Here is a 27,200-nt window from a genome sequence, read left to right on the forward strand (position 1 = left end):
ATTAAAACAATGTAATATACACTATGAGGACTATCGGGCCAAAGTTAAGAAATGGGTAAGACAACTTTCAATGGAGAAATTAGCACTTGATTAACTTTTTCTCACAGAGCTCAGCGACACTTCAAAATCTTGCCAATTTTTGGCTGGATTGTGATACACATTGAGCACTATTAATTAAGTGTTCTAGTGTCATTTTGTATTAATAATTTGTTCTTATCCAACTATATAAACTCAGATTTTAGAAACAACTAAATTATGAACTTCTTAAATAGTGATTAAAACCACAGAAGCCTTCTTTGCATTGTAAGTAACCCAAATGCCGGTAGTATAATTTGCTTTTTTTTTTTAAGGTTCTTAGATGAAATAGATAATGCCTAATGTTAAATCGTTTTTTGTTTGTTTTATGTCTCCACAGAATCTAAGAAGATTTTACATGATCATTTGATTATATCGTCAATGATGGTTATATGGATTATATGATCATTTGGGAGAATCTACTGAATACTTGTGAAGAAAGCTGTTATTTCGGCAAGCATTATATTGAATGCTATTTTTCAAGTGTTTTCGAACTGGCTATTTTGTTTTAAACTATAGCCATTATAGTTATTATTTTGACTTTATAATAATCTTCTGTAATTGAGAGAGACATATAGGAATACAGTATACTATTCCTGTAAAAATGCATTTTCCAATATAGCGAGGAAATTTGGGTTTAGCCATATTAAATTATACTCATTAAAATCAAAATGATCTAAATTAGCTTAATTGGCTAAGTCTCATGTTTTCCACCAGGTCTATACTAGTCTTTCATTACAGTATGCTATTTTTATCCGTTACTGATTTTAATAATTATATACTAATTTATTTTGTTTAAGCCATTTTTAAGGGAAGAGATTAACATTTTATAACAAATACACTGGAAAAAATATTTACTTGATTATATAGCTTTTATTCTGTAATGAAATTAAATTGCATTTAAATGTTACCCTGAAAATTGCTATTTTCGTATCTAATGGACTTATAGCCATCTATAACATGCTTGTAGCTATACTATGACAAATGCATCTATTGTAGAATAAACTATTTTCACATCACTATTTTTCTATTATTTTCTATTCAGTTGTGGACTATATGCACAGCCATATTTATAGAAAGTACAACAATGGTTCTGTGTTTGCTGTTTCATTTTTCAAAATGTCAATTAGAAAGAAAAAACAAGATTTAGAGAGATTATTCTGCTGACTTCCTGTTAGCATTTCAAGATCACTTGTCCAATTGTGTGACAGTTGTAACAAAAATGGTAAATAGGAATAAATCCTTTGTAAACATGGGAGTTAAAGCATACAGGCATGCTGAAAACACTAAGACTAAAAAAATTAACTCTGTTTGGCACCAACTAGAATGAAACTGATTAAAAGAAACATTTGATGAAACAGTTTCAGGACAAATGAAATTCCTTGCAACTAGCAATACACTGAGTTCAATTACATAATAGTATACAGTATTTCATTTGCCACACATGGAACACCAAGAAGAGGTGCATGTCATCAGTATCCATAGCTCCTTTTTGACATCAGGAAATGCCCATTGGCTTATCTTTTTGATATAAAGTCAAGACCATGAAAAAAAAACAAAAGCAAAAATGGCTGTTTGACCAGTTTTTAAAAGTATATTCCACTCTTATTCCCACAAGGTCATGTTTTTGATACTAGAACATTTCTGCTGCTTCTATATTTACAAATCTTATTAAGTTTGTAACCATATCTGTACTTTTCAGATTACTTCAGTAAAAACAAATATGATATGACGGTTGTATGATGTAAACTTCATTTAATGATAAAAATTCTCATGACAGGCTCTCAATCGGGTTTCAAATGGTGCATGTTTTATCATCCGCTGGCTAGTGAACATCCAATATTTTAAAAAGGGAATAAAGGGAATCCTTGACTTACAACCACAATTGTGCCCAAAATTTCTGTTGTTAAGTGAGATTTATTTATGTTATGATTAAGTGAGATTTGTTTATGTTCTGCCTCATTTTACAACCTTTCTTGCCATAGCTGTTAAGTGAAACATTGGAGCAAAGGTAGCATTCAGCAGGTTCTGACCAATTCTGGAGAACCGGTATCAGAAATTTTGAGTAATTTGGAGAACCGGCAAATACCACCTCTGACTGGCCCCACCCCATCTATTCTCTGCCTTCCTCTTTTGTTGCCCTGCACAGGAGAACGGAGCTGGAAAGCAGATTAGTGGGGTGGGGAGGGAATGGGATTTTGCAGTAACCTTCCCCTGGAGTGAGGTGGGAATGGAGATTTTGCAGTATCCTTCCCCTGCCACGCTCACCAAGCCACGCCCACCAAGCCACACAATGCCCACCAAGCCCCGCCCACAGAACCAGTAGTAAAAAAATTTGGATCCCACCACTGCACTGGAGTCATTAAGTTAGTAACATTAAGTTAGTAGCTGTTAAGTGAATCTGGCTTACCCATTGACTTTGCTTGTCAGATGGTCGCAAAAGGGGATCATGATCCCAGGATGCTATGAAGTTATGATGTCATAAATATGAGCCAGTTGCCAAGTCGCTGAATTTTGATCACGTGACCATTGGGATACTGCAGCAGTTGTAAGCAAGCAAAATGGTCATAAGTCACTTTTCTCAGTGCCGTTGTAACTTTGAACGAAATGAACTGTTGTAAGTCAAGGACTGCCTGTACTGCATTTGAATAGTTTTAGAGTAGTATTAATAGTTCATTCACACTGAATGTGGTGTTGCTAACAGAAGCCCAATATAAAATAAGTCTTTGTGCATGCAAAGAGAGAGAATTATCAAGGGGACACCATGAAGAGACAGTATGGTTTTAGTTATTTATTTTTTGGCTGCTTTGTTTCTGCTGGGAGTGAATTCCTCCAATGTCATTACAGTATTTTGATCCAAGTTTTTCTTTGCCCGTATTCAAATTGCCAAATTAAAAAAAAGGAACAGGCGTCAATAATGTTTATAGGTGCTTTTCTTAATTTGCTTTCCATCTTCTAGGGGACACAGTAAAGGGTTAACCTCTGGGTGGATCACCTGAACACTGAAAAATCACATTAATCTTCCAAGCAGAACAAACATTTCAAGAAAGGAAAAAATGCTGCATACAAAGGGTGTGTTTCTAATGCCATGAGAACAGTGTATCCTTGTGAAAATATAACTTATATAATAGAGGTAATAGAATTATTTATTTATACGCATCAGAACAAGTGGCAGTTGCATAGGACAAATTTATCTTTGTGGCTGTCTGACTCAAGTTATTGATCTGCAAAGAATTTTATAATTATTTGAAGGATAACCTCCGTTTGCTCTCCAGGCCATCTCCCTACATCGTTATGTTTGACCAAATGCCTGAATTTTGGATCTTCTCAAATTATGTCACTAATCTTTACCAAAAAATAACTCCATCATAATGATACATACAATCCTTCCAAGTTCCAACCAACTAGAAGGCCAAGAATAGATGTCTGCCATATAAAATGTAAGAAGTATGAAGATTGCTTTATGGCTCGGTCTCAAGTGTGCTGCATTGGTTCATCTCTAGGAAGAGCTGAGGTGATACTGATGATGTTCTTCTCAAATCACAGCCACTGAACAAAGCAGTGTTCTATGAAGATAAACAGGGCATTGCCTTACTTTGACGAAACACTGATCCAAACTTGAGTGAAGCTAAGTGCTCTTTCGAAGATTTGCACACACTATATAAATAACTAGACAACCAGTTGGGTCAACATTTCAGAGAGATTTCCTCAAATAGAGAAATGGAATGATCAAGGGTAGGAAGAAAAGCAGTGGGAGTAGGAGTGACTTCTGACTTCCCGCTGGTTTCCCCATTGAGTTTCCTTGTGGAAATCTGGCAGGGAGCATTAGAAAGTCTGCCTGCCTTTCCAATTCCCTTCCCTTCCTTTTCCAGCAATGGCTGCTGCTCATGGGGCATAAGGTAATGGATTGCAAGACTGGCTGGGAAAGTGTCATGGAATGAAGATCACATGACTGAAGTAGCAGTGCAGCAGCTGCCAGCACTGAAGCAGTCACAACCATCCCAAGTTTTATTCCATTGGGAACCATGGGTCCTGGATTTTGGACACATTCTGTAATTAGGCCTTTTTAGTATCTTGGTTCAAATATTGTTGCCCTATGAGAACAAAGGAAGAGATATGTATTTGTCTCTAACCCAAAACACGACGGGAGAGACACTCATTCATTTATGTAAAATGAATTTTTATAATGCTAACCAGAACAACATTAAGGGAAAGTATTTGCTTTTCAGTCCATATGTAATTATGTCTCAGGAACACCTGTATTACCAATCCACTGATTTCGAAAAGAATAAGAGCAGAACGTATCTTAATTTTATATGCTCCATCACTGCAACAAAATTTCAAAATTACATTTTTGTTGTAACTTAATCTTAATCATCTTTTGCACTGGTATTGCAATCTATAGAGAATTTTTCGGCTCCAAATGACATCTAAAATGTTTCCTCTTATACAGACTTTCCCATATAGTTGCAATTAAGGAAAATTCTAATTCAGCCGATACCTGCTATCACTGAACTAGTGCTAATTTCAGTTAAACAAACTCACTATTGGGCCATCTAAAACTGAAAACCGAGTAATTTTGCAAGATTCTCCTTTTTTTTATTTCTTCATATTGTATTACATGAATCTACACTCTTAAAACAACTTTTGAAATTCTGGTTTCACCACTTACAATTGAATTCACATTTCCACACTTCTAGGCCCACTGTTGGCCTTTTAGCTGAAATAGGAAACATCAGAATTCAGTTCCTTTTTCAATTCACCTTGAAAGTAACTAAAATATTTGACCCCACTGAAATTTTGGCAGAACTATATGGGGATCCTTGTTTAGTGGAGAATTGGTTACAAGAGTTGCACGAAATGCTGCAAAATACACAGGACAATAATGGATCACCAGTAAAAGTTTATATTATGGGACAACCAAACTTTAAGAATAGCTAGTTAAGTCCATGCTGTAGGTAAAGTAGATTTTTTTTCATGATTGTTTTACCTTAAATCAACTTAATTCTAATAGAACAGTTTTAAAGACCATTGATTTTAAAACTGAACTTACATTACTTTACAGTGCTTTTGTCAATTTATTAACGGAAGCATGTTATTTCAGTTTGTATACAAGTAAAAATGTCTTTCAAAATGTGCATTATTTCTTTTGAGTGTAAAAAGTTAATACAACATAAAATTTTATTTGTGCAGAAGAAACCTAATGAATGGTTGCAATTATCTTACTGTCAGTGATCTACATTAACTCATGATTTGGACTTATCCTAATATTACCATACTTCAGGCAGAAATGTATAGTACAGTGTACTGTTGGCATGAATTTACTGGTAACTTTTTTTTCTCCAAGATTCACTTAACTATGCCTGGTATCTAACATGCCATCAAGAATTGTGCCTACTTTACACAGAGGATAGATAAATAAATAATAATAAAAATCCTTCTGAAAATTATACTTCATATAAGCCAGGTAATATCTGCTTTCACACAACTAGATTAGTAAACTATCCAGAGTATATTTCCATTTAAGGCTAATAGTTCAGTGGAAAGAGTTAAAAGATATTTTTTTCTGTAATATTCCAAAAATTCTTTAAAAACTACTGTTCGGTTTTTGAAGAAACCGATTCTACATTATTATCCTGATTCAAAATAATGTGATTTATTCTTGTTTAGTGAATCAAACCATTGTGATTAGTAAACCATGTTTTGCATCTTAGCCAGTTATGGTTTGTTCAGCAAAGTATGATTAACACATTTGTATTGAATTCAATCCAGGAATATCATGAACCTTTTACTTTTAAAAGTTACTTGACAAAATGATCCAAATTCACAGCTAGCACTTTACAAATGGTATTAGGCAAACGTTATTAAAACCTGTATCTTGACAGTTACTTATTCTACTTTTAAAACATGTTTATACCATCACTCTCAAGGATGTTTTTTTTAAACTATATCTGTTAGTCATCATTTTGTCTTTGTTGATGATTGAAATCTTCAGTGAGCAGAAAATAGAATTATGCATCTCATTACCATTAACACAGTGACCTGATTCCTATATCGGACTTAATAAGAGCATGTTCCTTAGCGTCACATTTTAACCTAGCCAATGTGCTTCATAAATAATGGTTTGTGATTATTAACCCAGACAATAATGTTAAGCCAGAAAGCATCACATACAAGGCATAATGTCCGAGTTTACTCTAGAATTTGTAGATATGGCAGCAAAAAAAATTGCAGGTCAGGTTTGGCATAATCTTAGTTCATGCTTCCTAAGCCACAATATAACTTAGTAGGATGCATAAATTCAACCATATGACAAATCATACTAATTGGGCTAACACAAGACTATATACTGTCTTGTTAGCCCAGCCATTGAAATGAGTTTGGCAGTTTTACATGTTTCTTACATTGACCAATAAAATATAAACACACAAGAAACACCACAAATTGCTACAGATGGCAATTCCATAATACTTGTTACCATTAAAAAAAATCTTTTCAAAGACAGATCAGTACTTCAACTTCAGATCAACTTATTCCTGCAATTTGTGATTTTAGAAAACCCCTTTTATTTCAATGTGTTCAGGAAAACGGTCCTTTTTTTTCAATTATGGTTTGATTGTGATTTTCCTGTTTTTAAGTTGTAAAATTATCAAGAGCTCTAAAAAGACAGCAAAGGGGAAATCACTCCCCACCCTCACGGCATGAAATGTTTCCATTAAACTGCCTACTTAATTGAGAATGCAAGCAGAAGTTTGATGAAGAAAAAGTCAGCCTACATACCAAAGCTAGGAAACATAATGGATGCCAATCAGGAAAAAAATGCTTCATTTGAGAACATTCCCAATATTTAAACCAAGGCCACTAAATAAAATCCTGTCACAACTGGGCTGGAGGAAAAGGAACTAGTTGAAACTCGTTATTGACCAACCACCTTTATTAAAGGCGTCCTTATCCACAGGAAACCTGCCTACGGTAAAGTGATCATAATAACGGAGGACAAGAGTTAAAAGCAAACTTGTATCTAGACCAGAGGTCTCCACACTTGGCAACTTTAAGACTTGTGGACTTCAACTCCCAGAATTCTCCAGCCTGTCTTAAAGTTGCCAAGTTTGGAGACCCCCTAATCTAGATACTTCGTTTTTATAACTGAACGCGTTCGGGGCGGCGTTCCGGATCAAGGGCCCCAGTGAAGTTATCCGCACGACCTGTGTGATAAGTAACTCGGTTCATTTTACACCGCGTCCCCTATTCGCCTTCATCGCCCGGCCAGCTCAGCTATTTATAAGGCTCTATTTTAACCTGTCCCGTTCATTGGTTGCCGATCTTTATGACAATCATAGTCGCGGTCAGGGCAAAGTTCCCCCCCACCCCCCGGCTCTCCCCCGCCCCTAGAGAACGAAACTAGACGGAGAGGCGATCAGTTTACAGAGGCGGAAGTTTCCGCCTGCGATTCTTTTATGTACAGATACTTAATCTGGCCTCGTGTCAGATTAAAAGGCAAAAAGGCTTGCCTTTTTTTTTTCTTCTTTGCGGCAAGCGGCGCCATCGCCGCCTATGACAACGTGGACAAAGGACAGGTGGTTTAAGAGTTCCGTCGTCGAGGTCTCCGAAAAAGTTGGTGGCGGATTTCTAGAGGAAATCCAAACTGACCCACCGCCCCCATCCCCACCCCCGCCTCGGCTTTCCTGTTCTGAAATATATTTTGAGTCGGAGTTTTTTATTTGTTTGTTGTTGTTTTTAATCACGAAAATTCCCACGCTTTGGTCGATTTTATCTTTTCGGTGCTTTAAATGAAGTTATTGATCGGGCAACCCTGGGGGGAAAAGTGTGTGTGGGAAGCCGTTGTTCGGTATTCAGGCTTCAAAGTAATCCACGGAACCAAGAGGATCTGCTGTCCTAAAATAAACGTTCCTGGTTCTTTTTCTCAGGGATTCTGATATCTCCAAAGGCCATAGCTTTCCGAGGCCAAGTGAAAATGTACAAATATCACTGCAGGCATTCACTTTTTTCCTCTGGCAAGTTGGTTAGGAAGGGGAGGGAGGGGGAAAGGGGAGGTGATGATCCAATTTGGTGCCACCCTATCTCCTTGGATTAAATTCTCTCCTTCAGTCATGCAAATTAGGGTTTATCAAATGCAAGAGTGGATGTAGGTGAGATAAGAACTTGCCCAGAAGTTCCTGGGAGGAAAAAGCAAGCAGATGCTTGTAAGTTTTCAAATTTGAGGTGAATCGGGATTCTACAGATCAGAACTTGACAAACCTCACCAAGGCTTCCCAAAAAGGGATGTGAAGCCAGCATTGCAGGTGTTGTGCAACGGTGATGCAACAAGTAGTGTCACTGTTTCGAGTAGGAGTTACTTTCGTGGTGAAGACTGAAACAAGTTTGTAGTTGGGCAATTGTTGTAGAAATGAACAAAATTGGAATAACGTGTTTCCTGCAAGATGCCAAATTCTTAATACAATAAGCATCATAATAATAAAGCCAACCACATTTTTTTTTAAATCAGGGAGTTTTCAATGTATCAAGGAGTTTTCAATTCTGAATAGAATTTCAAATAAAAATGTGTGTTTAAAGATATATTCAAGATTAATCCCCAAGACACTGTGATTTAAAAATAGTTTCTTGTGGTAATTTCTTATATGCCATAATAGCTGCATTGGCAGCAAAGATCAAACATCTTTTTTTCTTAAAACAAATCATATAATCCAGGACTGTCAAATTCACAGCCTGCAGACTGGATGTGTCGTGTGCTGGCCACACCCACTCCTGGTTTAGCAAAGGTGGGGAGTCGCAGTAAGTCACGTTATACCGCCGTGATGACGCAAATAGATGCAAGTATAGTCAAATGGGGTAGCTTGGAAAGTGATTGTCCTTCTCACTACGAGAAAAAGGTCATGATTGAATAACCATTATTGAAGTTCCAACCATTGGTTGGTTTTTGAGTCATGAAGGCCTTAGATCTGTTCTGGAAATTTAATTTGAATTTCTTGAACAGAGAAGTTATACAAGTGTTTTATTTTTTTCTTCCCTCTAATATAAAGGTCTCCATTTCAGTACAATCACATTACCTCATATTTGCTGTGACAGAACCAGTCTTTCTCCTAATTTTTCTCTAGTTCAACCTCCTCTTCGCTAGAGTTAATTAAGGGTTAACTAAAGTGAGTTAATTAATTAAGTTAATCGTTGGGGTTTGATGACACAGAAGATCTCAAAAATGAAATGATATGGATATTTCATCCACTTATTTTCCAAAGAAAAAGTATGTTGTTTGTACTGTGGCGACAGTACTACGGTAGTAATTATAGCTATGGATAAGCTGTCAGTTCTGCAATGCTTGTTTTCATTTTCCATCAGATCCAGTACAGTATAGAAAATAATACATTATTTTCTGAATCTTATTTCCCATACCTTGTGCAGAAAGCCATTTTTGCAGAATGCCCAACAAATGGTCATCCAGCATCTGCTTAAACACATCCAGAAAACCACTTTCCAAGGCAGTCTATTCCATTATTAAACTGGACTTTTAAGAAATGTTTCCCCATATCCAACTAAAATGTACTTCCTTGTAATTTATACTCACTTTCTGGAACAACTCTGAATAATTCTGATTCAGCATTTACTATACTTGAAATCCCTTTGGATTCATGAAAGCAGTTATCATACCTTCTAGCTGTCTTCCCCCGCCCCAATTAAATATAATCAACTATTCAACTTTTCTTCAGAAGACAAGACCCTTGTCATCTTGGTTACTTTTGTATGAATGTGCTTTAATTTGTCAATCCGCTTCAAAAAAATTGTCAACATTTTCCCAGGAGTTTGAACACAGTACTGTAGTCTGACCAATGCAGACTAGAGAAGAACAATAACTTCTCTTCATCCTCAGATTATGACTTTGGTTGGTGCAGCCTAGGATTGCAGTTGCTTCATTACGGTCATGTCACACCATAGGCTCATGTGTGGGATAAGAGCCATAAAAACACTCCAGTCTTTTTTGCCTGCAGTGCTGCTCAATATGGTTTCCTTATCCCCACTTCTATCCTATATTAATACCTTTATTTTTCTCACCCAATATAGAACTTTACACTTAACCACTGTTGAAATTCGTGGGAAATTCAGAAATTCATGTTCTAGCTTGTCAACATGCACCTAAATTTTGATACATGTTCTCTAAATTGTTTGCTATTTTTTGTTTACTATGTCGGCTGGAGATCTAATAAGTGTATAAAAGTGTACCTGCAAATCTAATAATTGAACACTTGCCCCAATCAACAAAGTCATGCATAAAAGTGTCAAATAATACAGGCTTTGCATTTCTTTCCAGCTGTTTACAAAGCCATTGATTAAATTCATCCATTCATTGAATAAAATTCACTGTGTACAATTGATCAGCCAGTTCTCCATCTAATACCGTAACAGCATCTACTTTGTTTCTCTTGCCTGTCATCCAGTGGTCATCTGGATTTTTGCAGCTAAACAAACAACTAAATTGTTTTCAGGATAGGACAAGGTGGCTTTGCCTGATTTGACGTAGTGTGCTGTATAAACCAGGCCACTCTTGTTCAGCAATCCATTCTTAAAGTGAACTATTATTTGAGAAACAATTTTGGTCTCACATCTGAGAAAGCAGGAAGGAGGGGCGAAGGAGGGGCGAAGGAAAGGAAGGAAGGAAGGAAGGAAGGAAGGAAGGAAGGAAGGAAGGAAGGAAGGAAGGAAAGAAAAATGTATTCAAATAAGGTGACTATTTACCTAATAATATACTTCCTTGACTTATTAGGGGCTGCAAAAATTTAGGCAACTACTAGATAGCAACTAAAACAAATCAACAACCTCTAAAGTTTGTTATCATCTGGTGGTCTACATTTTTGCAGCCAAATCAATAGTTCTGTGGACTATATGCAAATCGTTCAGAAAGGATTGATTCTCTAGATCCACAGATATGGCATAGTTCTTAAAGCAGCCTAATTGCAATTCAATGTATCATGCATTTAACCTTAAGAATAAAATTAACATTTTAACACAGAGTTAAAATGTGTTCGAATATAAAAAGAAATTGAGACACAAAAAGGAAATTGCTGTCAGAATGCGGTTTAGCAGAATGTTTTGACAAGAGTTGCTAATAAACACTTTTTGTTTACTGTTCTGCTCATGAATCATAGCTAATTCTTTCACAGTGATGTTCCTCAGGTTAGGTGTGTCATAAGGAGAGACTGAATAAACCATCCATTTTCGATGACCTCAGTGCTCTGTGTTGCCAGGTGAGAGAGAGAGAGAGAGAGCGCCTTCTCTTTACCTTTTCCTCTAATCTCCCTCCCACAAAGTTCACTGAGACTCCATAATGCTTCATTTGCTTCTGAAATTCGACTCCCAAAGTCCCAGAGGTTGTCTAGATAAGGAAGGAGTTCTGCAACATATCTGCTTCCTGAATTCTTTAAGGGAGACAGTACAGTATGTTGAAGTCTGGCTGTGCCGATTTTGTAGGAGCCAATTCAAATAGCTAAATATTGAACTTCATAATATTTGAGCTGGTTCTTATGCAGTTAGCTTTTTGTCTCAAAAGCAAGCTGTTATGCAGAAATTCAGAAGATACAGTAGTCTTTTTCTTCAACCAGAAAAATATTTTGTGGCTTAATCTCTGCATAGAAGGCAATATGACATGGGAGGGGAGGAATACATGAGTTTGCTAAAAGCAACAGAAATCCAACAGAAATCTATATTTTTTTCTGGGATTATGATAGTCAGGAGCCAGTCCAACACTGGGGCTAAGGGGCAGGGGGTGCGAGGAAGCAACCTGATGAAATTCGAGAAGGCTGAAATTCTTTAAGGAAGTATAGGAGAACTATTGAAGTTAGGTACTTGGAAATTTCAACAAAACTTTAAAAATGAATATTATATAATAAAGCAATAAAATAGAGGAGGTTGTATTCTTTATGTTTCATGCCTATTGGTGGAGATATGGCTGGAGATTTTAGAAGTTAAAAGTAATCACAAAGTTGCAATCAGTATCTAGGAGAATGGCAGATTCATTCTTTTCTTGTGTACTGTATCTCTGATCTCAAACTTGGTTCTTCTTTGAAGGCATTTGAAGGCATTTACACAGCATTAGGGCTTCCACTTCTGAATCTCTCCAAAGCATTTTGAAAACAATGCAGGATTGCCAGTCTCTCACCACTGAAGCAGAAATAATTAACCTGAACTTCCCCACACAGCATTTTGTGTACTGGAACATATGTGTGTCTGATTGAAAGAGATGGTCCTTTTCATCCCTGTTTATTTAGACTGGAACACAGGCAGGGAAGCTCAGGAACTAGGAGAAAAGGCTAGGACTTCCTTCCCATGGAGAAAACACCTATTCACAAGCTTCTCAGACCACCCTAGGTCCTACTTGAAAATGCTTTAGAATGGAAGTGCCACGTGGACCAAGATTAAGGGTGAACTATTAAATTTTCCTTCTTAACTTTTTCTCAAAACTTTATGATGGTTGGGATATATCCTGTTGATATCTCATGACAGGCTTCTTGTATCAATAATCACCATATGTACACTATTTCCTTCCATGTGCAACATAGACAATGTTCACTAGTAAAGGAATGGATATTCAGTTTCCTCCAACTTTTTTTTTTTTTAAGTGTAACTCCCATGCACCAATGCCATTTGCCGTGACAATTAAGTTTATGGGAGTTCTAATACAAGAGCTGGGAATTTTATCCCAAGTTCCCTATCCTTGAGATAAAGTGATGGGAGTGGTATGGAAGACATCAAATTGAGAAAGCTGCTCCTAAGAGCTTTAAAGAAACTGGACCAGTTTCAGAGAGGAGTATGCCAAAAGTGTACACTGAAAGTCAGTGTTTCACTAACACTGCCCTTGCTTGCACCAGGCCTAAATTTAGCAAGCATATGGTATTGCACAACAAATAGGGTGTCTTTAAAGTAGGTGTGTTTTTGGATTCCTGCTTCTCCTTTAGTATTCTGTGATCAAAGGGTAGTAAACTCATAATGAAAAGCCAATATGGAGCTCACACAGATGCAATACATCATATATATCTAAGTATTATTTTCTATGATACAAAGATCTAATGGCAACCTGAGTGGGAGGCAGCTTTAAAAAAAGTCAGGCACATATGACAGTGCTAACTAGAGCATACAAAACATTTGCTAGACCAATACTCGAATATAGCTCATCAGTCTGGAACTTACATTACGTATCTGATATTAGCACAGTTGAGAAAGTCCAGAAATATTTCACAAGAAGAGTTCTCCACTCCTCTACTCATTGCAGAATACCTTATGCCACCAGACTTGAAATTCTAGACCTAGAAAATCTAGAACTACACCACCTTCGGTCCGATCTAAGTATAGTATATAAAATCATACATTGCAATGTCCTACCTGTCAATGAATACTTCAGTTTCAACCATAACAACACAAGAGCACACAATACATACAAACTCAAGGTTAACCGTACCAAACTTGACTGCAGGAAATACGACTTCAGCAACAGAGTGGTCAATGTCTGGAATACTCTACCTGACTCTGTGGTTTCTTCCCCAAAGCCCAAAAACTTTAACCTTAGACTGTCTACTATTGACCTCACCCCTTTCCTAAGAGGTCTGTAGGGGGTATGCATAAGCGCATCAACGTGCCTACCATCCCTGTCCTATTGTTTCTTTTATTTTTCTTATATGTACCCATTTCATGTATTCATACTTATACCTATTATCTTGTAAGCGATTGACAAATCAAAATAAGTAAAATAAAATAAATTTAAAAAATCATATTCCCTATACCTTTTTAGTTCACTTCTATGCCATTTAATTATTTCATTAGAAATATTACCTGCAGATCTGCCAAATTCTTTGTATGCATAGGAGGGAGGGACATTTTTAATCTATTTATTTAACAAATGTACATAGCTGCCCAACTCACACATAAATAAATCCTTGCCCACTCTTGTTAGAAATGGCTATTTCCAAATAGCTTTTTTGAAAGTCATCTTTGAAATAATTTCATATTTTAGATAAATTTTGGAGTCTTGACCGAAGCTGGCCTGATGTACCTAGACTATTTAAAGACAGCTTCTGTCAGCTTATTATTACACTCTTGTGCTTGTCACCAAAAATTATTTCTGCACAAATATGAAGTTATGTTACTCTACTTCTAATTCAATTCTCTTCTCAATTTCATGAATTGTAGAACAAATTGTGTGGAGGCTTAAGCATAGCATGTGCATTTACCATGTGATCTAACCAACTCATGCAAGAATACCTACTGTGTGAATAACAGTATGTTTGACCCACCTAAGAATTCAAGATTTGACCTAAGATTTTGTTTAAGCATTGTTACAGTGCTTTTAATTGCATAACTTAATTCAGTTCTTCTCCAAAGCAATTACTCAGTACAAAGCACTCTCTGTATTTTTAAAATGAGGTGAAATATTTCTCTAATTGCTCATACTTGTAGAATGCATTGACTCTTAAATCTGGACTCAGGAAGTTTGCAGTTTGCTTGCATAATGGGAAGAGGTAAATGCTAAGTTTCAATGTAAAATGGTTAGCAGAGACAAACAAACACAGGCAGACAGATATAGAAAACATTAGGAGCTTATTTTGTTTGAAACCCCTTTTTCCTGAGCTTCGTAATGGTCTTTCACAATATTTTAAAAAGTTTGTGTGTCTGAGCAAATAATTACACTTCCCATAGATATGAAAGCAAATGGGATATTGTTGATAGTGTCCTCATTTATGCAACTTACAGGTTTTCCCACTGTATATAGCTCTTTTTCAATCCAAATTAATCTCTATATCCATACTTGTCACTTCCAGCAAGCTTTGATTATTCTAAATCGGAAATTATCTGGCTGTCAAAATAATAGAATAACAGTCGGAAGAGACCTTGGAGGCCCTGCTCAAGAAGGAAAACTTATACCATTTCTGACAAATGGCTGTCCTTCTTAAAAACCTTCCATGTTGGAGCATCCTCAACTTCTGGAGGCAAGTCATTCCACTGATTAATTGTTCTAACTGTCAGGAAATTTCTCTTTAGTCCTTGGTTGATTCTCTTCTTGATTAGTTTCCATCCATTGCTTCTTATTCCACCTTCAGGTGCTTTGGAGAATGGGTTGACCCTCTCTTCTTTGTGGCAGCTCCTTAGATATTAGAACACTGCTTCAAGAGAAACATCTCTTCAAGACTGCTATAAATCAGAAAAATAACTAAGTCATCATCAGTACGGAAAGTAAGTAGTGAGATTTAAATGAGATTGCAGGTATGGCCTGGCTCCAACCTATAGCAGATCTTTATGGGTCTTTATAGAAGTGATTCTTGTGTCCTGCTAACCCCTCCCTGCAGTTGCAATCTTTTGTGGTCAGGTAGGAATTATGATTTTGGTACAAGAGATACTAATAACCTTTTCCTGCCCTTTTGTTTTTCCCATATTACCTCTAACCGTGATTCATTATAAAGAATCTAAAATGAAAAAAAAATGTTGATTTGGCCATGCTTCTTGATTTTTTTATTTTTTTATTCAATTTATATCCCAGTTTTCATTCAGGAAGTCATGGAGGTGTATACAATATGCCTTCCTCATAAGTTCCTTTTCAAGTGGGCTGATCTGAAAAATAATAACTGGCAATGGTTTCCGTTGGTTGAAAGTAATGTTAACTATGGGGATCCTGTTTAGCATACTAGCCATTATACTACCCTGGTTTGGATAAGCTTCTGGTAGCAGGTAAAAATAAATATCACCTCATTGAACAGAAGAAACTGATTACATTTGTCCTTTTATGATATAGTATTTTTTAAAAATTAGCAATGCATTCCAGAAGAATGTTACAATAAGGAGGCTATACATCACTACTACACCACCATATTCTAAACGATGCTTGAGGAATATATCTAATGAGTGCTCTACTGGAAATTCTAACTAAAAACCCACCCACCCCTGTATGTTTTCTTAAGTTTTCGCGGGTACTTACATGTATGGTATTCAGCTTTGTTCCGGTATTTTCCACGTCATTATAGTTGTGCTTTTAAAGTTGTAGCAACGTTTCGGCAGAATTTCATCTGCCATCATCAGGCTTCTGTATTGTACTTTTACAGTTGTTTCAGTTTTAAATTTGGGGCTAGCCTACTGCTGTGCCAGAATGGTAGGCTAGCCCCAAATTTAAAACTGAAACAACTGTAAAAATCTGACTCACAGACGAACACAATACAGAAGCCTGATGATGGCAGATGAGATTCTGCCGAAACGTTGCTACAACTTTAAAAGCACAACTATAATGACGTGGGAAAATACCCGAACAAAGCCGAATACCATACATGTAAGTACCCGTGAAATAAATAAATAAATATACATATACATATACATATACATACACATACATACACACACATACACACACACACACACACACATATAAAATCTATATTTCTAAGAGCCATTCTTTGTAATCTTCGAAGTACCTACACCCACAGGATAAAATTACAGGGTCTGAGTTGTAAAAAATTCAGACAAAGCCTAGATGGCAACAAAATGACACTGAAAATCCTATTCTTTACCTGGAATTTTGCAACAGTGGTGGGAGCATTACTTGTGGTATGTTGAAGTCCAATACATACGGAATTCCAAAGGTTGGGAAACTTCTCTTTTTTTTTACATACAGGTTTGTCTTTGCCATTTCAATAAAATGCAAGCATTTTCTAATACTGAAATTCATAATGCTACTTTCCATAATCTTTCCTCCATTTCTAGCAAGACAGAATTGCAGTAGCAGTAAGATGGACAGCATAGAAAATGAATGAATGAATGAATAAAAAATAATAAATGTTTCCAGTATTAAGATAAACTGGGCAGTCATCCTAATATGCAGTAGATAAATCTTTTAAAACACTGAGGAATACCTATGTCATTGTCACCTTTTTCCCATTGATTTGCATAAGAATTTAGGCATCTGATTAGTGTTACTTCTGCTTAAATATTCAATCAAGTTGGAAGGGTTAGCCATCCAAAATTGCTACCTATTTTATAAACATATAAATAACACCTCCTCTCCCCAAAGGGCTTTAGGTTTACAAAAATAATAATTATGTCACAAGGGAACTCCTCTGCCTTTGTATAATTAACTAATTGAAAATAAACCTCCAGTTTTACTTAGACATCAAGCATTTGCTGTTTGCCTGCAATATAATATTTATATGTTTCATATAAAGGAATCCCCTTTTCTTCCAATAAATTCAAAGCAAAGCATGTAATTTGTTTCTCATATGATTTCCATAGTAGCTCGTGGGAATGGCAAATGTCCAAAGATTATCCAATAAAGTCTGTGGCTGTGGAGAGATATGAGTTCAAATCATCAATATTGCATGTCCCTTGCATATTAAGCATGAATAATAAAATTTAGCATGCCTATCTTGAATTCATTAATGAACATTAATACATTTCTTGATTATTCAAAATACTTATATCCAATCATTCTAAAATGTTTACGCAGTTTGGAGCAGTTTACAAAAATCCAAAGAAACAATTCAAAACTCAAAACAGAATTAGCAAATAAAATTACATGGTGCCACTGTAAAAATCACCATCTGCCTGAAGACAAAATCTACCTCAAACAGTTGAGCAATGATAGAAACTAACAAGTAAATGGTCAATTTCTTGGATCAAAGGAGTCTACCGTGTCAACATGCCCACTAAATCTTGTAATCTCATTCATGCCTTTACTACATTTTGGATATACATCTCTACTAGGAAGTAATTAGCTGATACTTGTGGTGTTTCCTTAAGTTACATGTGGAGAACATTTAGTCTGGAGACTCATCTGGCTCGCTGATCTACCTAGCCAAATCTATTCCTCAAACCCATAAGATATATCTACAAGTATAACTCAGTCTTTGGGACATGATATATTCTCTAAGAGCTGTTCTGGATAATGAGATGAGTGATATATAAATTTAATAAACAAACAAACAAACAAAAGGAGAAGTTGAGATTGCAAGAAGTTATGCTCCAAACGGAAGAACATTTCTCTCAGCTGTGCTACACCATCAGCAGAAGATACGGTACAGCAGAAGACCACTGAGAGCAGAAGGTGCAGGTATCCCAGGAGAATGAAAGGAACCATAGCTCTTTCACCCAAAGCATGGCTGCCCCATTCAGAAAAGAAAAAAGCCAACTTTGCTCCAGCTTGAGGGCAACAGTCTGGTTATGAGTAAGGTTCCTTCCCTTCATGCAGGGGAAGGCAGGGAACTGTCATTTACTTCTGCCTTCAACAAGAAAAATGCAAGTGTCGGGGGTTGGACTTCCTCTTCCTAAATTCCAAGCCCCTGACTATCCAGTCTGATAGAGGAAATGAAGGACAGAATCCAGCCCTCAAATCATATACAGTTCCCTATTCTGGCTTAAGCACTTTGGACCAAGGCCATTTATGGTTTTCAAGGTAATCACCAACCTTTGTGCTCAGAAACTTTAGTTCTCAGTGCCACTGTTCATAGTTAAATATCCCAAGAGAACTTCCCCACTAAACTCCAACTTTTTTAAAAAATAGGCTTCTATAGGGAGCAGTAATAGCTCCCTGCTGTAATAGCCTGTGCCATGTTACTCAAGAATGTGTCTTCCTAGCCCATGTCATCTTGCTTATGAAGTTATTTAGACTGGTCTCAGGCTGACAAGATGGGATAGTGATGTTATCATTGTACAAGACTTAATAAATTGTAGATGTTCTAAATATAAATAAACAAGCATCTTTCCCCACAGAGAACATATGTAAATTCTAGTGCTAACACTGCATGACATTGATTGAAAAGGCTGTAGGAAAATACTGGTTTACCCAAACATCACACCATGTTTACACACCTGCAGGATATATTCCAATATTAAGTACAAGGAGCAATATGTATCTGGATGCAAGGTGCTAAACCAGGGGTGTCAAACTGGAGGCCCATGGGGCCAGACACACAGGCCATGATCACCCCAAAACATCATGTAACGGCAACATGATGTTTGACACACATGTGTTAGATTATGTGCTCAGTCAAATGCAGTTCAGTTGAAATCTTCCCTTCTGCTTTTTCTGAAAAGAGTTTTACAGATTTTTCCTACTTGATGACCAAATTGGCCTTTCAAGCCAAGAATGGCGTTCTCAAAATCTAAATTTATTTATTTATTTGTTTGTTTGTTTGTTTGTCAAACAAGTACAAGATAACAACTATGAACATAAACAAGAACAAAGGGAGTAAATACAGATAAATGGGCACAGTAAGAAAGGGATGGTAGGCACCTGTGAGGGGTTGAGGCTGTAACAACTAGATTAATTAATCTAGGATTGAATTACACTTAATCTTATTAATTTCAACAATAGGCTAAAATAATTTGTCAGTCTTTGCCTATTACACAAATCACATTACAATTAATTCTAAGATTTGATGGAAATTATATGCCATAAATGTTAAGGCTTATTTCACGTGACCTTGGGAGGTACTTCTATCTTTGCTTCCCAGCTAGAGATAAAGTCTCTATGGATGAAATGATGAAGTGCAATAATGATTTCGGCTATTATTCTAACAATATATACAATTTCTTTTAGCAAATTACAGAAGCAAATAAAGTCACCAGATACGTTGAGCGCATTTTACAAGCCATGGAGATGCACATGCTTCATTGGTCATTAGGCATTTCTCTTCCTGACCTTGTCAGCAATGACATAGTTCAGAAGAAAATGGACATCAGAGAAAATGAAGGAGAAATATAATGTTACTGCCATGTTCTACAAAGCAGCATCCCATCGCCTTCTACTTTAATACAGATGGCAAGTGCACACGTGGAAGGCCGAAACAAAGATGGCAAGATACAATAAGTGTGAATGTGAAAATGTCCAGTTGGATCAGGATGTTGCATTTGGACATGCTAGATGGTGCTTATTGATCTGAAAAGCAGCCCCTGCACCTGCAAGAAAAATGTTAGGATGGTGATGAAAGAAGCAAATAACGTTCCAGTTTGACATTCATAATGTGGATATTTACTCACATATATGCATGGACACAAACATCACCTTCTTGCTATCTTGAGTCTCACACATACATACCCACACTCACAGAGCTCAGAATGGGTTTCTGAATTCCTACAGTGGCAAAATAGAATCCACATGTGGAGTCTCTGGAAGAAGAGAGGGAGGAAAGGAAAAATTATTTGCGAATAAGGGTGCATTTTCAAGAGCTCTTTCTTATTCAAACCTACAATTATAAGTAGACAATATTTCTTCACCACACTGAACTATGAATTGCTCCAAGTTATCTTTGGCACCATTTTCTCTTCAATAATACTGTACTTAAGTGCAAATACAAACCAAATTAGGGAATATATAGTATCACTGGCCCAAACACTGCTTTGAAAAATTAATCCATTAGGATCCAAGTATCTCTAGCCAGCAAAGACAGAAACAGAGACTGGGACTCTCTCTGCCCAAACTACTTAGCCCTCAGCTCACCATTGCAATATTTCATGTCATTTGGTTAAATGCATGCTTTCTGCTACCTGAACTGTGAAAATACAACTTTATCTAAACCAAATTGAAGGAATTTATATCCCAGCTACAAATTAATGAGGCAAATGCTTAAAACATATATCAAAAGTTAAAAGAATTGACTCATAGATTGAAAAAAATAAAGATATAAAAATCTAAACACTGTTCTAAAAAAAATCATAAAATGGGAAGTATTCACAATAAAAAGGCCATTAAATGGACTGAGTGACAAACATATTCTTTTACACATGCTCCGATTTTTCATTGCTAATGTGTTAGTAATTATAGCACATACCAAGGAAGCCAATGATACTATCATTCCCGTGTGCAATAGTATTTTTCTTCTTTGCTTTCACCTATAGTCTTTAAAATCACATAGTGTTCATAGTTATCTATGACCAATATTCAGATGCATCCTTTACAGCTGTCAAGATGTTCTGCTACTCACATCTCAGCTACTGCATCATGCTGTCCAGGCTTAGAGCTATTTTCTCCATAATGGCAAAGGTGATGGCATATTTCTTTAAACATATCTCCCTCCACATAAATGTGTGTGTGGGGGGGTGCAGATGTGGGTGGGTAAGGAGATAGAGAGAGCCACAGAACCATGTCTTTGAAAGATGCTGGAGCACCAGGAATCTAGCAGATGACTGGAAAAGGGCTAATGTGGTTTCCATCTTCAAAAAAAAACAGTTACTTGGACTTCAGTAAGGCATTTGATAAAGTAGATCACCACCTCCTGTTTGATAAGGTAGAAGAATGTAGATTAGATAGCATCACCACCAGATGGATTCATAACTGGCTGACCGAAATCAAGCTGACAGGAATAGCCAACATTCCAGAAGAGAGGTTCAAGATCCAGATGGATCTCGACAGACTTGAACACTGGGACTTATCTAACAAAATGAAATTTAATGGTAAGAAAAGCAAGGTTCTACATTTAAGCAAGAAAAACCAAATGTACAGGTATAGAATAGGTGATGCTTGGCTCAATAGTAGTTAGTGGACACTCACTTAAATATGAGCCAACAGTGTTTGCAGCAACCAAAAAAGCCAACACAGTTTGCATTAACAGGATAAAATCAAGATCACATAAAGGGTTAGTACTATTTTATAATGCCTTGGTAAGACTTGGAATATTGCATTCAGTTTTGGTTGCCACAAAATAAACAAGGTGCTGAGACTAGAAAAAATGCAGAGAAGATTAATCAAACATGATTAGGAGCCTGGAGACTAAAACATACGAAGAATGTTTAATGAAACATTCTAGTTTAATGAAAAGGATTGGAAGTGACATGATAGCAGTGTTCCAATATCTAAGAGACTTCCACAAAGAAGAGGTGGAGTCAACCTATTTTCCAAATCAATTAATGGAAGTTAATCAAGGAGAGAAACAACCTAGTACTAAGGAGAAATTTCCTGACAGAATGTCTTTCAAAGAAAAAAGTCCAAATTCTACTAAACAAGAGCCTTTTTTGGTCCTTGGGCATTTTGTTGTACAAAGAGGAAAATAGAAGAAGCAACTTTTTAAAAATCCTTCATAACCCAGTGACAACTGAAAGACAATGTGAAAGAGACAATATGCCAATCAGGGTGGATGATTGTAGAAAAAAATTCTTAATTGGAAATTCAAGCTGTACTTACTACCGGTAAAAATATCTTGTTAGTTGACAAATATGAAGTTTTAGATGAATGGATTTTCTTCTCTACCAGTGGGTTTCAGTTTGGTCTAGTTTTTTTGGAACAAAATTCAGTGAATCATTTTCCAAAGAAGATTGTGCATTGTTTAATAAGATTGCACATGTCTTGTTTACGCCAAACAAAACTGTAGTTGCCCAGGTTCAATACAAAACAGGATCTACTCAAATAGAAATCTACTGATTGGATATCCTGATGAAAAGCCCTTGAACTGTGATTAGCACATGCAGTGCAGATGATGGAGCAATGCTATGACTCAGGCAGCTTTCTATGTTCATGATTTTTATTCAGATGTTATCTTGAAATCTTACATTCTCATGTTTAGACTGTATGAGTCTTATACAACTTGGGATCCACCTCTGAACAAAACCTTGAAACTATGTATGGGTTTTCTTTATAAATGTTACTTTCTGCTCCCAAGGATGCAGCACTGCAGGGTGTTCAGCATCCTAGTCAAATCTGAAATTGAAAGGAAATGTCTGAGATGTCATACAGGAAATGGAATTTGGAATAGGCAAATTATGTATCAGTGTTTTCTCTTCTGCTTGTATCAAGAGCTACCATCAAGCTACTCTGAATGTGGCTGTTACACGAAATCAGACATACCTAAACATAATAATAATTAGATTTTCAGTATACAATGAAGGTACACAAGTGAAATGTTGATTTAATGGCTTAGCTGTGAAGAGGGATTATCATTATTCCTGATAATTCATTCAATCAAAGATCATGGTTCACCCTTTTAATAATTTGCATAGTGATGTCAAACATAAATGACATAAATGCCAAAAAAAATGGTCCATGGCATTTGAAGACCATTATACTGAGATATGGCAAATCAAGATTTCACTGTAATTTTTTTAAATCTTGCATGAAAAAACAATTACTGAAATTTCAAGGTTCTTGTAACATTACATTTTGAAATTTGCTTAAAGGATTGTGCTTGGACAAGGAAATACAGTCATTTTTTAATGTGTTTATTTTTCTATTTATACCCTACCTTTTGTACAGAAGCTAAAACAGTGTGCATAGCACTTCCTATTTTTCCCCACAACTATCAACCTGGTGAGGTAGGTTGGCCTAAGAGTAGCCTAATAAGCTTTATATAGATATTATACACTTTGAAAAATGCATTTCAAGGGCCACAGGGTCCAAGGGTCCTTCCAGATAAAGCTATTATTATGTCATGTCCTAGCCTCAATTACAGAATTTTACCAAAGATCTTGTCTACTTTAAATTTTTCTCCATTTGCACCTAACCAAAGTAGAAATACGTGCTGAATGTTTTTTCTGCCATGTCTCCATGAGTTGGATTTCACCTCATTCCACCTCCAACATGAGTGAGAGAGTTTTAAGCTACCCAAAGCCATCCCAGTGCTAAAGTGTCCTACCCCAATAAGCTAGTGGTTTCTAATGGCAGCCATAACTTGTGCAAAGTCTGTCATGCATTACCACACTCTAATCCAGTGATGACTAACCATTTCCACGTCACATGCCTGCACCCATGATGCAATGTGCGCGCAACCCGCCCCGCCCCCTGCACGTGCATGGGCGACCCCCTACGCACACACCGCTGCCTCTGAGCATGCGCAAGTGACCACCCACACACGCACCTCTGCACATGCATGCGTGACCCCCACACATGCGCCCCACCCCCTGCGCATGTGCACACGTCTCCCACATGCACGTCTTCTTCCACACAAGCATGGCAGATACCTGACAATCAGCTGGCTGACAGGGGGCACGCACGCATGCGCAGTGGGGCTCTTCCGGGCGACCTCTCATGTGCCGGCAGAAATGGCTCTGCATGCCACTTCCTGCACACGTGCCATAGGTTCACCATCATGGCTGTAGTCTATATCAAAACTAAGTTAGAAGGTCAGCACTTATTGGCCATCTAAGCCTGATGTACGCAACCTACCCTGCCTCTCTGTTCCCTGGTCATCTCACCTGCTGCATTCTGCTGTAATCACCTGAAAGACAACACATTGTGCAGGGAACCTATCAGAACTGTCCAGCATCACTATGCTGGTTGTACTGTATGTTTCACTTTATGGAGCTTATCAATTTACTGTAAGACATAAAGAGCAAAACTGTGGCATGATGAGAGAATGTATTTCTTTCATTGATTTTTGCACAGCTCATAGAGGAATCTAGAATGCAATGTGACACTTGTTGCTATAAGGAAAAACAATAGGAGAGAAAACGTAAGTGATTCTTGCGCCCTATATGCCTTCATGACTCCACTTGTTAAAAAAAAAAGTAAAGCACTTTAATTCAGGTAATAACAGAATAGGAGGAGGCCAGATAGGATGAAACTTAGAAATGACAGAAGTCCTACAGTTATCCATTTTGGGGATTATCAACTATTTTTTCCCACATATCTGAAGGTAGATTGCAGGAAAGCTGGAAAAACCAAGCAGTTGCTTTCCTTATTGTGATCTGCATGCAGTACAGGTAGTCCTCTAGTTACAACTACTCGCTTAGTGACTATTTGAAGTTACACACTTACAACAATTGCAGCATCCCCATGGTCACATGCTCAAAATTCAAATGCTTGGCAAAGTCATAAAATGGGGCAAAACTCACTTAACTGTCTTGCTTAGCAACAGAAATTTTGAGCTGAATTGTGTTCATAAATCAAGGAATATTCGTAAATCAGGACAGTGCATTTGACACTGGCTCGGAAAAAGTGAAATAACGGAGGAGTAGGCATTGGCAAGAGGGACAGAAAAGTTCATTCCAGTGGTGTTTTGCTGACTCAAAAGTGGGTCAATTACTACTTAATTGTGACCCATTAAGTTTGTAATCTCCCACGTACTTACATTACTCTTTTCTGCATTTTTCTTACTCCAGTATCCTGCACACTGACTTTCTATTGGTAACATCAAGAGCCACTTATTTGAAAGCAACCTCAGTTTGAGCTTAAACTTTCAGTTATGAGGGTTAAAACTGAATTGAGCAAATTTAATTTTAAGCATCTTGTGGCTTGACATATTCATTCATTATTCGGTAATAACACCAGCACAATGGAGTTACTATGCCTGCCAAAGCGCTATGCATGGAAGAATGAGTATTAAAGGTTTCATGGGGCACTGGAAACCTTGTGTAAAAAAGTTGAAAGGCGTGGAATGTACAATGAAAGGAACACTAGAGTGAATGTCTAGCAAGGCAAGTAACAGGAGTTTTGTGGCTGCTTGGAAATGATTGGATTGTGCTTTTGTGGGCAGGAATGGGCAAAGTGGACAGAAGATAGATAAGGATCCAGTACAGATCTTTAAGTAATTTATAATATATCAGCAGCAATTTGTGATTCCCAATGGGAATCTAAAGAATTTTATAAATTAAGCAACTAAAAGAAGTTTATAAATTAAGTAGCTAAAAATATTTGGAGGAAATTAATAATGCAAAAGATCTGATAAGTTTGGATTTGAAACTGATCATGGAAATATGAGCTATGTATATAAAATAGCCTCCCTGAGTCATTGAGAGTCATGTGGTATAGAAAGCTTAAATTATTATGGTTGGGCTCACAGTCATCCAGATTGGATTTGCCATTTTTGTCCCTCTATGAAGTCTTTCTCCAGGACCTGGGATTATTGTTATGGTTAGTCACATAGTTTATGGTTTAGACTGGATTTGGCATTTTTATCCATCTATCAAATCTTTCCCATGAATTCGGGATAGGCAGATGTTGTCTGATGGTGTTAAAGGTATCATCACAGGGTGTAAGGTGTTCCAAGTATACAGCTGCCTTTTGCAATTGACCAATTGTGATTTTTGTCAATGCCAGTGGTGCTCAAGGGATTGGATCCAAGTGGCCTATTATTATTTGTACTATATTTACCTTTTTTGCCACAGCTGTTCTACTTCTATTTGCAGGTCTTTATATTTTGTGATTTTTCTATTCTGCTGTCTCCATATTCCAGTTATTAATGTGGGCTTGCAATGTTCACAAACTCAACAGGGTGGACTTAGTCACAATCCTGGCCCTCTTCCAGAACACAATATCACAATCAAAATGATGGCATCCATACAGGGAGCAGCTGAGTAGCATCATTATCAATATAATGAGTGATAACCTCCTTCATAATGGACCATACTTTCTACTAATGTAGAGTACTTACAGCAGTAAAACTATAAAGAGCCTTCCACCATTCTTTGTCACTTTGCACAATGAAATAGATCGGGTACATTCGCCGAATATCAGAGTTCTATCCAAAAAAAATAATAAAGTAGATTCACCAGGCTAGTCCCTGCTGAAGAAGAATCTATGAAACCTTATGCCATAATAAATATTATTAGATTTACATGAGTCATGTATTATCCCTGAACCATAAATATTGATTCATGGAAATACTTGTAGCTAAATACTATAAATACTTATAGCTACTTGGACATGGATTATCAGAAAATCTAGGCATTCCATCTTCTTTTAATCTCTAGTTCTAATTAAACATTACAAGCCGATTCTGAATTGCACTTCCTCTCATTCCGTTTATGAAACAAAGGTTTCCCTGCCCCTTTCAGCCAACTATCAATGAACTGGAACGTGGAAGCTGAAAGGGGTTTCCGCCCCCGCCTCAGGAAACTTCATCTTACATATGTCTATATATGGAAAAACATGGTTAAATCATTATGAAGTTATTATCTGTGTATCTTGTTCACTTCCCAGTATAACTAATCCTAGATTTCTTCATATGTGAAATGCTAAAAAAAAGGTTCATGGATGTAAACACTAATCTTTAGTAACGTATACATCAGAGCTGTCAAACTCTCGGCTCATGGGCCAGATGTGTCACGTGCTGGCCGTGCCCAGTATAGCGAAAGGGAAAAAAGTCCCGATACATCACTTGATGCAACCACAATAATGTGAGTTTGATATCCCTAGCATACACCAAAGACACTAGTACATG

The 27,200-nt window shown here is 36.9% G+C and overlaps 1 long non-coding RNA gene across 1 annotated transcript in view; it reads right to left on the reverse strand.

Annotated features, from left to right (window-relative positions):
• The window catches only part of LOC148127690 (uncharacterized), a 288,673-nt gene extending 262,155 nt beyond the window's left edge, over nt 1-26,518 (reverse strand). Inside the window, exons 1-2 of the long non-coding RNA XR_015744651.1 lie at nt 26,412-26,518; nt 19,346-20,010 (exon numbers count right to left, since the gene is read on the reverse strand). This is a non-coding gene — a long non-coding RNA (uncharacterized LOC148127690). The remainder of the gene's footprint in view (nt 1-19,345; nt 20,011-26,411) is intronic.
• Between the last annotated feature and the right edge of the window lie 682 nt (nt 26,519-27,200).

The sequence above is a fragment of the Pseudonaja textilis genome, chromosome 1 (assembly GCF_049901715.1).
Source record: "Pseudonaja textilis isolate UNSWEBS1 chromosome 1, rPseTex1.2, whole genome shotgun sequence".
Lineage (NCBI taxonomy): Eukaryota > Metazoa > Chordata > Lepidosauria > Squamata > Elapidae > Pseudonaja > Pseudonaja textilis.